This window comes from Melanaphis sacchari, unplaced genomic scaffold, assembly GCF_002803265.2.
Source record: "Melanaphis sacchari strain LSU unplaced genomic scaffold, SCAv2.0 Contig9_pilon_pilon, whole genome shotgun sequence".
Lineage (NCBI taxonomy): Eukaryota > Metazoa > Arthropoda > Insecta > Hemiptera > Aphididae > Melanaphis > Melanaphis sacchari.
This window is the reverse complement of record NW_020271711.1, coordinates 1923292-1936073: the sequence shown is the minus strand read 5'-3', so window position 1 is coordinate 1936073 and position 12782 is coordinate 1923292. Positions and strand designations below refer to the sequence as shown.

Genomic DNA, 12782 nt, shown 5'->3' with positions numbered 1-12782 from the left:
AAATCAGTCCAGGAAAATAAATTTCCTCCAGGCCATTCAACTTTTTCATCTCTTGACTAGAAATTTTATTTTATTAATGTATGTAAAGAATTTTATATTTAAAAGTATATAAGTAAATAACAACTACAAAAATGCATTGCATAGGTACCTATGTAATTTATTGATAAAACTATTAAAAAAAACTTTAAATCTAAAATAGATACCTAACCAAAATTTATTAATCTTAAAATGTTTTTACATAATATATTATATTAATAATATGATCGGTTTTAAATGATAAATCGTTATGACCATAGATGTTTTCAATATTCGTTAAAAGTTGTGATAAATTTTTTTTACAATAATATGAATCTAATTTCATATATTGTTCTCCACACAATAAATTTTTATTTTTTTCTCTTTCTTTTTCAACATCATCTTTCCTATTCCTATTATCACTCATTTCGAGGAAAACCGGAACATATTTAATATTGAAATTAATATAATATTAAAAAACAAATCTTTTTAAAAAGTTTGAAATATAAATGTAGTATAAAGGTACTCCAGTAGTCCATCATACTGTATTTTGTTGAATAGATACCCTGATGACAAAATGTGGGAAAATGTATATTTGACTCAATGGTCGCTAGGCGATTAGGTATTATTGTGTTGCAGAACTTCGGCGAAAGTTATAAAAATAGATGGTTGTACTATATTAATGTGGATATGTTGTATATTGTATGTACAGTCTACGGAAAATTCATATCGAATAGCCATTAATTATCAGAATTAAAAATTAAAAAAACGATTTCGTTTTCGTGTATAGAGAAATAAGCTCCTCACATTACACTATTTTCATGATTTTTTTTCTATCTATACTTCAGGCCAACGGGCCATTTAGCTTCCAGGCCACCGGGATTTTTCCCGGTATTTCAGTAAGTCACTCCGTTCCTGGAATTTATAATAATTAATAATAGTATTATATGTTAGATCAGAGGTTCCCAAATTATGAGATGTGATTAAATTTTTAGTGGGTCGCGTTATTATATATTTAAATAATACATTTTTTTTAGACATGTGTTACTTTTTCTCAAATAACTAAAAAAAAAAAAAAAAAAATCATTAATTTGACATTATTGAAGGTCACTAAAATTTAAATGATTTTCAAAATGTGTTGTCCCATAAACATTTGGGAATATTTGTGTTAGACAATTTTTGGGAATAAATCAATAAACTGAAAAACCCCGATTTTAGGATAAACTACTGTTACATTTTCAAGAGAAATCAAAATTTTCAATATTTTTAAAATTTAAAGTCAACTGAAACCAAAACTTTTATTTTTAATAGAAAAATTACAGGTTTCACAATGATTATATTAATATATAAAATTTTAATTTGATCTTCGTGGTAATTTTCTAGAAGAGTAAACTGCTCATAAATTTTACTTTGTAAAACTGATATTAATTTTGTTTTTCATTAGAAATGTATTGAAATAATAAGTTATTCAATTTTTTTTTTTTCAAATAAGAGACCGCTATTTTTTTGCTAGTATTATTAATCAAATATTTTTTTTTTTTTTAATTTCAATATATCTAAAACGAACATTTTTAAAAATATTTCGAGGTTGTATTTAGATAGCCTATACCTAACTTATTGGTTGATATACAATGTACATGACTTGAATATATCATCGGTAAGGGGTATAAGGAGTGTAGGTACAACAATAAATGAATGTATTAAAATATGTGTAGGTATTTGTAATTATTCGATTAATTAAAATTACATAAAAATCCATAGTTACATTACAACTGAGTAAAAAAAAAATATAGGCCAGCTGAAAAAATCCGCACACAAGCCTCAGTATTGTTCATCATAATTATGAATGAATATTCACCCCCCCATAATAGGTATGGGTAATAGTTGGTCGCAGGATGCACGAACGGCTAAATTTTCATCAGAATTACATACATGCGGTCTAATAACTATATTCCACCGTATAATGTTATAATCACTGCAACGATATTTACCTCCATAAATGTGAGTACGTGTGTATGTGTATGGGTGTGCCACTGATCGATGATGTTTGGCAATTTTTTTTTACCCCCCACATTACCAAGTCCGCCGTGGGTGGTCGGAATGTTTGATTAAAAAAAAAAATAAAAATAAAAATAAAAAATACCACGACCGTCGAAACGGTTACGCGGTAGACGGGTCGGGCGTGTAACTCAGTTCGCCGTCGTTGCTCGACGATAAAACGCGCATTTGTGTTATTGCGCCGTGCTGTACGGGCCATTGAATTCCCCACCTTCGATGCATCGGACCGGCTGACACCTCCGGTCTACTTGTTTCCTGCATTTATATGCACCGATTTTTTTTTTTTTTTTTGCTGTACGCAAGACTACTTATTAATGTTATACATCGATTACGGGAAATTCCGTTTACCCTCTTACCCACGGAAAAAAATAAATCGGAATAATGTTCATATTATTATTATACATTAGTTATACATGTAAAAATTATTATTCCGAACATCTCGCTATATGTAGGTACTGTGATTTACAAGGCTGTGCATAATAACGAATTAAAAAGTTAAAGTTAAGTTAATAAGTTAATTTTACTATATTTTTTTTTTTACCTTAACTACCTAGTTAACTTTGAACATCGACTAACCTAACGTAATTTTTTTTTTTTTTTTTTTTTTTAAGTAAGGTAAAATCAACTTCTTCAATTTTTATTTAAGTTCATTTATTTCAAATTAATTATATTATGTTACATTCGATTTCGTTTCATAAGAATATTTTTTGGTTTTATTTAGTGTGAAACGTTTTCTTTTTTTAATGATAAAAAACTTTAAAGTTCTATGCAGAAATAGTATATAATCACTGTATAATTTGTATTGGTAAAACAATAAAACAAGATAGGATACCAAAAAAATTAATAAATAACTTAATATCAGTTTAAAAATGCGTACGTATTAGCTTTTAATTTAACTAAATTAATGAAAAATTAAATTAACATTTATAATTAAATCTTATTAACTTAATTGAGGTAAAAGAAAAATAATCAACTTCTCTAACCTAGATAGTATATTTGTAAAAGTATTTTAATGACAATAAAATGTAAAAAATCAGAAAATTCGCTCTATTACCACGATCTCAAGCGCTGTACTCCGTCATTGAATAAGTCAGCTGCCATAAAGGTTGTGCTAATTAATTATAAATCATTGTGTACGAATAACAATTTGCAAAGACAACGAAATAATCAACATAATCAGTATGACAGCTTATATTTTATGATATTATTATTTATGTCCTTGGTAAGTTAAACTTAAAGCTATTTTTACCGTGACAAGTGTTATCATTGTACAAGTTATATCAAAGTATAATCAGTTATCGAAATATTAGACTTAAGTCCAATTCAATTTAATGACAAAATTGTTTACAATCTACTGAATCATCAATAAATAAATAAATTAATAGTATTAAGTATATTTATATAAACAATCAAGTGTATAATATCTTTGTAAATCGAGGCTATCACCGTATCGGTTCAAAGTAATGTTTATTACGCAATGGTTAATCAATAAATCTAAATTTAATTTAGTGAATCTTTAGTAAACCGTATTGCGTATTCATGATAATTCTTATATTCACTTTAAACCACATAAATAAACTATTGATTATTGCAGGAATAATTTTCGATATTAAAATGTAATATATATGGTTGTAATATTAAAATTAAAATTTTTACCAAACAACAACGCGTGAACAAAAATGTAAAATTAATTAAAATAAAAGTACTTGTAATTAAAATAATCGAAAATTTTTCAAAAAATACAAAATTTTATTAAGAAAAGTGTATAATGTCTTAAATAATTATAAAACTCTTTTCGTATGTAACACATGAGTACACGACGTCGTATTGTATATATATATATATATATGGCTTGCAGCTGGTATTATAATAAGGAAAATTCATAATAACACTTCTATACCATGTTTTCGTACATAATACTACGTAATATTATCGTTGTGTTTTAATATGCAATAATAATTATTACCATACAGCTCATGTTTATGTGTGCATGTGTGTTTTTTAAGCGCACGTAACGCGATAATCCACCGAATGTTTTTCCTATAGACGACATGGCGAGTGTCATCCCGCCACCCATTACATGTCCCTACCAAAAACGATACAAATATTATTCACTTACACGATCACAAGACGTGTCTACTCGTCGTTAAGCGATAATAAAATACGTTTAAGACAAACACAAACATAATATATATTTATCATAATAGCACATACGCAGCGTGTAGAACGGGTGAACATCGCCACGTATGTTTCTACGTCTGTGACAGTATCATAAATAATTTTATCGTAACACCTGCGGATGATGATTATAATATCATAATGTGTATATCCATAATAATATATGTACAGCTCTGTTTTTAAGATGAAATTTTTAAAATGAATACGAAACGGTCATTAGACCTGCCGAATAATTATTATTTTTACGATGGTAGGGTCAGTGTTGATAACGAATTGAAATTTTTTTTCTATGATGAATTTATTGTTGATCTTTTGGTGATAAAGTTCATATTTTCGGAGAGAAAAATCTATTGCTCTTAGTGCGAAGTTCTTTTCTTTTTTTTTTTTTTACTTTTCGGTAAACACTTTTTCACAACACGCGTAACATATGTTCTTGATCGGAAGTTCTACATGAACTGTATAAATCAAATTTGATATACATTTTTAAGCTGCACAAAATCAAAACGATTCGAAATAAATTTGTCTCGTGTTGGTATTATTTATTTTTAAATTTGAACCAGGTTGATGTGTTATCGACTTTACGTTTGTACATATAAATTAAGATATATTTCTCTGTTGTAGGGGTATATAATGTATATTTTATATAATAATATTATTAATGACAAATATTATTTTATTAAATTACAGAAAACTGATTATTTTTTATAAATCTTCGTCTTCAATAGTTTACAAAGATTTCATTATCGATAAAAATATTTATTATTAAAATTTAATTAAATTCTATAGTTTTAATTAATAAATAATGAACAATTTTGATAGTAAAATTATATATAAATATAGTGTGAATCCGACTATAACCTCTTTTAAATATAATTTAAAATGTTTTATCAATTATAATATAATACATTTATACTTATATTGAATAAAAATAATAGTTTAATGTACAATTAAATATAAATTATAATATATAAAAACTTAAATTCATGAAACATACTTATAATATATTAATAAATGACGGCATATTTTTTTGTAAGGTTATCCAAATTATTTCGAAATTTATCATATCAGTTAATATACTTATATAAAATACAAAACAAAACAAATATTTCGTCACAGTTCACGCTACACACATAAAATAACATAACAAATCAAATATTTTAAAATATGGTCCTTCATAATATATTTAAAATTCCGAAAAACGGGTTTTAAATAAATGCATAATATTTTCAGCACCATTATACCAATATAAATATATTTTACAATGATTCCAAAATGTGTTTTAAATTCAAACTGTACATGAATCACAGAGTCCACCCGTTTCAAAATCCAATTTCTTAGTAGACTGTAATACATTATGTGGACAATTTAAAATGCAATTATATTTTTCATTTTCTCAATCGCTATGGTATTAAAATAAAATAATACAACCGTTTCACGCTGTAATAATAGTAATAAGAGGATTAACTATTGTTTTCGAATTTTGCGCATGAAGTGAAGGAGAGAGCATTAAAAAGTGAACGAATGGAAAAATATTTCGAATATTTCCGAGAGGGATAAAAAGTTCTTTCATTCATCGTCATTATACCTATACGCCACCGGCTTATTTGTTGCCGTCGCTAAGTCTAAGATCTATACACTTTCACCGCCGTTTTCGGATAACTTTGTACACGTTTAGCCTTTAGGACTTAAAAACCGCAGTACACGACATACACGACTAGTGGTGTAGTTAGCGTCGGTAGAGATGAGGCATGCTATTTAATTTGTTATCGTGGCTGTTCCACGAACCGAAATCACACAACTTGTTGATCGCATAATGGTGTATGCGTGTAGTATAAAATTAAACGTTTATGAAATACGCAAATAACATTTGACTTATCGATATTTTCATATACGGTAACGCACAAAAACGTCATGAACACATCGAAATATACATAATAAAACGTTGTTTAATAACAGTGCAACCATCGTGATGGTTTTAAAAATTTAATGATAATCTAAATGCCTTTCAGTTTTATCTAGTTATTTTAATGTTTTAGAAATTTAATACAACTATTAATTATTATTTTAATAAGTTGATTCATAAACCTGTATTTTGTTATTTTTATAAGCAAATTGTATTAACATTTTTTGTTTAAACAAATAATCCATAATAATTAATAAACAAACAATAAAAAAAACAACGACATATACAATATTTATTGTCATAGGTTCAACTTTAAACTAAACAACAATAAAAATGAGAAAAACTGAGTAAATAATTTAACAATAATTATATAATTATGATTTATGTAATTTTGAAAATAGAAAAAATTATAATTTTTGTAACGGCGTCTTGTATAGGCAATTGAAGGGCATCCACGCGCTTTAAAATAGTACTGACTTTATGAATTATTAATACATATTGATATAATTAAAATAATTAAATTACTTCATGTCGTGCCATAATATTTGGTATTTTTACCTTAATATTTAGCCATATAACCAAAACTCGTGAACTACGGAGTGGTCATAACTTTACATGAATACGACCGAAGCAACTGTAGTAGTTATTCTGCAATAATGTAACTATAAGGTACACTGTATTTACTGTGCTGATGATACTATTTTGTCTTAATCATGTTCAGTTCAATCATATAAACTTTAATATAAAATATAATACGAAAACGTAATTTATATGTCATTTGATGTTGCAAAAGTATTTTACGTTAAAGTGTCATCATATCGGTCTAAAGTTTTTTGCTTTTCTAAAATGTGCGCGGTTGTTTACAATATTTGTGCATTTAAATATATTTAATTCAATCATTTAGTATAAATATAAAGTAATTTTGGGAAATAAACATTTGAAACACGATGGAGTTAAGTTCCACAAGCCACAATTACACTATCGTTACGAAACTACAAAAGTCATTAGATATCTTTAAAACATACAATGTTATAAATACCGGAACAAAAGTTGTTCGAAAGGAATCAATTATGTACCACTTTCGAGTTTCGAATAAGTACAGTTAAAGAAAATTAATATTCATCTACGTACCTATAATATTTTTGAAATATTTTTTTTCAAACTAAATTTGATAAATTGATGTTATTATAATTTTTAGCATACTAATGCAAAAAGTAGACTTTAAATTATAGGCATTTCTTATTACAATAGCTGTCTTATTATATTTTTTATAATAATATATTTAAAAATAGAAATTTTAATAATAATCAAACATTTTTCATTAAATATTATAGTGACTTATAGTGATTCTATTCAATATAATAATATGTTAATATAAAAAAAAAAAAAACAAAATATTATTTAATGTTTTTTTACCGCAGAACATTTAATAATAAACCTAAAAATGCTATACAAATAAAAATAAAATATTAACGAATTATGAAACAAAAATAAATATAAAAAATAGAACGAGAAATATTTAGATAAAAGAATGAAAAAATAAAAATGTTTATAAATAATTATATTTCCCTTGTAATTCTATTGTTACTTAAAATCTTAACTCTATGCATTTTAAGATGGGCTAATTTCAGTTTGGCAGGTTACTAAAAATAATAGATATAAAATACGTCGACACTCATAAGTCATAAATCATTTAAATATTAAATCATCATAAAAAAAAAATCATCAAGACAACACATAATATTATATTATTTTTACTTTTTTTTTTCGGTTAAAGGTCTACTAGTTTTGATATGAAAGTGAACTACACAACATTTAAAGCTGAACGAACATTTTGGTATACTCCAAGCGTTAGCGAAACGGATGCAATATGTCATGCGGTTGAACGGCGCTTTCTTAAATGTTTCAACCATACAAAATACACATTATGATACAAATATTGTTACAATTTCGCATAATAAATATTATAATGTTTATATTGCTTTTATTATTATTATTATTATTATTATTATTATTATTATTGCATAGCAAGTATCGCACATTCAGAGCGTCATGTAATCGCGATAACACGATGTTATGATAATAACATATACGCGTGACGGCAGATAGCTTCCGGCAAATATTCAGTACGATGTATAATAACATAATCGTGCAGTATAAAGTACAAAAGATATAATAATAATAATTATTTAATGCAAAATTGGGCTGCGTAGCAAATAGAAAGTGTTACGGGTAAAAACAAATATCTGGAAGACATGCGAATCGGTATTTATTACCGTTCGGGAAATCTATTTAAATATATTATTGTACATCGTCGAGGCGATGACAATGACGACCGATACTGATGAAGAGTAAACACGACAATCGGCTGTGCGTCAAATCCCGTCAATCGTAATCAAATAATGTAACGCATAACTAAAATATAATATTATATACCGTAATGTTGGTTATTTAAAAATACGAATCCGTACATTTACGATTTACACGGAGAAGGGGTGATTGTGATTCGAAAAATAGTTGTTGGCAACGCCATAAGATTACTACTTACATCATATATATATATATATTATATTATAAAAATCTAAATATTAATTAATATATGTATCTACCTAGGGGCACTTAAAAATTCTAAAACGAAAAACTTGGCAGATAGTTGCAGGGATATATAATATATTATACCACGATAATGTGAACTAAGAATACTCATATTAGTCAGTAAAGATATATGTATTCTAAGCAGCGCAATAGGTACGTTTAAATACTGAGTTTAACATGAGTTTTTAATAAACTGTTCAATCAACGAATGAATAAAGAACTGTGAACATAGTAAATGATTATCAGGTGTCCAATAATAGTTAGATATGGGTAAACAATTATCATGAATTACATGTTTGACATATTTATGTATTATCTATACTGCAGATTCTAATAAATCCAAATAATTATTGCGTGACTAACGTTACACTTTTATAAACCAATAATTGTATTACGTTGCATAATTTTAACATTAACATCATTGCGCACAGTGGAAGTTATTTAATAAAATATATAATACGCATTTTTGTTGATGAATCTCGTGTGGCTATAGATAAGTATTATTTTTCTGAAAACATTTTTGATCTCTTTTTTCGATTATTCCGTGGTCCGGTCCCCTAGTGCCACGCTAATAACAATAATAATACTCTCGCGCGTTTGACTACCGCACCATTTTCTTAATCCTTTCCATTACTTTGAATTAGCCATGACCACTATGAAATTTTATAAAATCACTAGAGGTTTGCAACTCCCCTTAGGGAAGGTTAGCAAGTTCTATTACACTATTTTATTGTACACAGTAACCTTCTCACGACAAACCACTTTCACTAAAAGTGAACTAACGATGTTAGTATTTCTTTCTATTTCTATTGCTCACTCTATTTTTCCATCAACAAAAATTCAATAATATAATTTAATATTTTATACATGTAAATCCATACGTATAAACAACATAATATATTATTGTGGATTATGAGTCGAAATATTTTAACCTATATTTCTACTGCTAGAGAAAATATAAAATATATCCAATTATTATCCGTTTAAAAGCTGAGACTCTCAAAAAACATGTGACCATCATAAAAGATTTTTTTTTAAGTGTAAGAGAATATTCATACTTAAATATAAGTGAAGACAAATTATTTTTCATACCACTACTATACAAAGATGATGATCAATAACTAGTTGAAAAGTTATATTTTTAACTTTTGAACATGACGAATTAGTTAATTTTAAATTAATATATTAAATTGATTTCATGTTTGTACAATGTCATAATAAATACATAGATATATTATAACTGTTATTAAAATTTATTCAACTATTTTATTCTTTTTTATTCAACAAAATGTATTCCTTGATTTAATCATTTGTTTACCACAAATCTGTATTCAATTGTCTAAAGTTTAGTGTTTTCTGTTATGGTTTATACTCTAAAGAACTTACATTCACAATGAGCAATAATTCACATAAAAAGGAAAATCTAAGTAGTAAAATTTATTTTTAACAAAATATTTTAAAATTACACAATCATAATTACATATATGAACCAAGCCGTAATTAAAAAAAAATCTAATTTTAACTGTGTTGAGTTAATTTTAATGTTAACTATAACCTAAATAATTATAGCTTAACGTTCTTAATATTGACTTTTAGCTTTATTAACTAGAGTTTTTATTAACTCAACAACCTGTTTAGTGCTACATGACCGAGTGATACAAAGTTTAATATGCCTATAAAATAATCTATAAAAATAATAAATCGTGCAACGGATTAATAGTAAAACAACGCGATTGTACATTGAACGAAAACTCGTTCTGTTCACATATGAATAATATATTTAGTATAATACAGTATAATACAACACTACTATATATGACACTTGATTTCGGGTCTGCACCGGATTATACACGTGTATTATACACGGTGTTAACCCTAATTCACCAGCCGCCGCCGACTTTCAATTACACGTTTTATCTCTCTCTCTATCACACACACACACGAATACCGTCACTTTACCGTCTGTTGAAACTTAATTACGCACATTATCATATTATGACACGCTATACGTGTATACATACGCCAGAGACACATTGCGGAACACACCACTGTTTAAGTAATATAATAATACATACATATTACATTATACTAACACATTTATACCTAATCATGTAGTCAGCACATTTATACTATTATAGTACTTATACAATACCTAATAGGTATAATCTATAGGTACTGTATCTATATATACGTAATGCTGAAAATGTGGGAAAGTTAATAAAAAAATCAATTGAAATAGCTAATTGTACGTTAAGAACGTTATTTTATGAATTTATAGTAAAAAAACAATGAGTTTACCTTGCAAAACTTAGAGCTGATACGAATAAAACTGTGAAGACATAAAAAAATTAAAAAAATTCAAAATAAAAGTCTCAAAATTGAATATTTTGTTCAAAATTAATTTTACATTAAACTATTAAGATTGTCTTGATAAGATATTGAATTTTCGAACAAATCCATAGCCCTATTTACAATCAATAATATCACAACACATCATAATATAATATGCGTATAGAATATTATATTCATCGACATACACACACGCACGCGTGTGTGTTTGGAGCACGAATGTATACGGTTGTATGATAAAAACATACATTATGTGCGATGTGAAAAAAAAAATGAAACACATTCCCGTCGAATTTGTTTATCGTTTTTTTTTTTTTTTTTTTTGTCGTTCCATATTGGTAAATAAACAAAATTATAATCAATATTTTTACACGCGTATACTGCAATAATAATTGCCACCGTCGGATTCCGAAAAGTATAATAATAACCATGCGCCAATCTAATATAGAGAGAGACACGCGCGCCATTTTAATCAGCACTACCATACTGAATGCCACGTATAGTGTAGGTACCTAAATGTTATATTTGACGCCGGTCTGCGGATGTTTCAAATAATTCAACCAGTGCAGCTATGAGTGGTGAGAGTCGACTATTAGTGGTATACTGCGGTATACACACACACACACGCGCGCGCGCGCGCGCACGTTATACGATGACGATCGGTGTTATCACAACCAACGGCTTCATATATAATATATATTATACTACATACCACGACATATACGTACAATAGTAGATAATATTATAAGACACATGATACGCACGACGACTATTCACATGACAATGCACATAATATGCACATGAATACAACACACCGCGACTGTCTATGTATTTATGCATTTATATATATATATATATATACATAGAAACATCGCGAATCTGGACGACTACATATAAATATATATATATATTTAACCGTGTCTACGGAATACGGACGGTTACCACTCTGCGTCGTGTATTATGAGCTTACGGGATGTCGGGAATACGTGTAGTATTAGCGGGACGATGCAGGTATACCTCTACAGTCTACTCGTATTACAATATCAGCGTGTTATTAGCGGTACTGTACACGTATAGGACACGCACGTGTCGTGATCATGCTGGCATACGAGCACAGCGTACAGTTTTGTTTGTCAAATAACCACCGCAGTCATCGATATGCGCTGTCAAATGAAATCCCTAAGATCTAATAATACGTCTTTAAAAAAAAAAAAAAAATTAAATTATATTTGTCCGCATAAGAACACCCGAAATCAAACGGATGACATGCTTAATTGCCTATTCGTTAAAACTTAAAACAGAATGTGGTCGAATAAATTAGAATTTCGGAGTTCATTTTTTTTTTTTTTTTTTTTTTTTTTTTGGTAGTTTAACGATTAATGTAACTGTACCAAACGCTTCCACGCCGTTTGCAATAAAAATGATAATTATACTTTTAATTTTCGCAAAAAAATCAAAAATACAATACAAATACAAAAATATATTCACATTATATTATTTTAATATAATAATTAGTCAGCTAAACAACAATACAAAAGATAAGATAAAATGTACGTAAACATTTGTCGTTCCAGACTTACAATGGCCATCCTGGCGTCTTAACCCTAAAATACAACACACAATATCCAGAAAAAAAAAACCAAAATATAATTTGATACATGCATATCTTTGTAAATCTATGAAA

The 12782-nt window shown here is 27.4% G+C and overlaps 1 protein-coding gene across 1 annotated transcript in view; it reads right to left on the bottom strand.

Moving 5' to 3' along the window:
- The window catches only part of LOC112603219 (zeta-sarcoglycan), a 132367-nt gene that overhangs the window by 105340 nt on the left and 14245 nt on the right, over positions 1-12782 (bottom strand). The gene's annotated exons all lie outside the window — the stretch shown is intronic.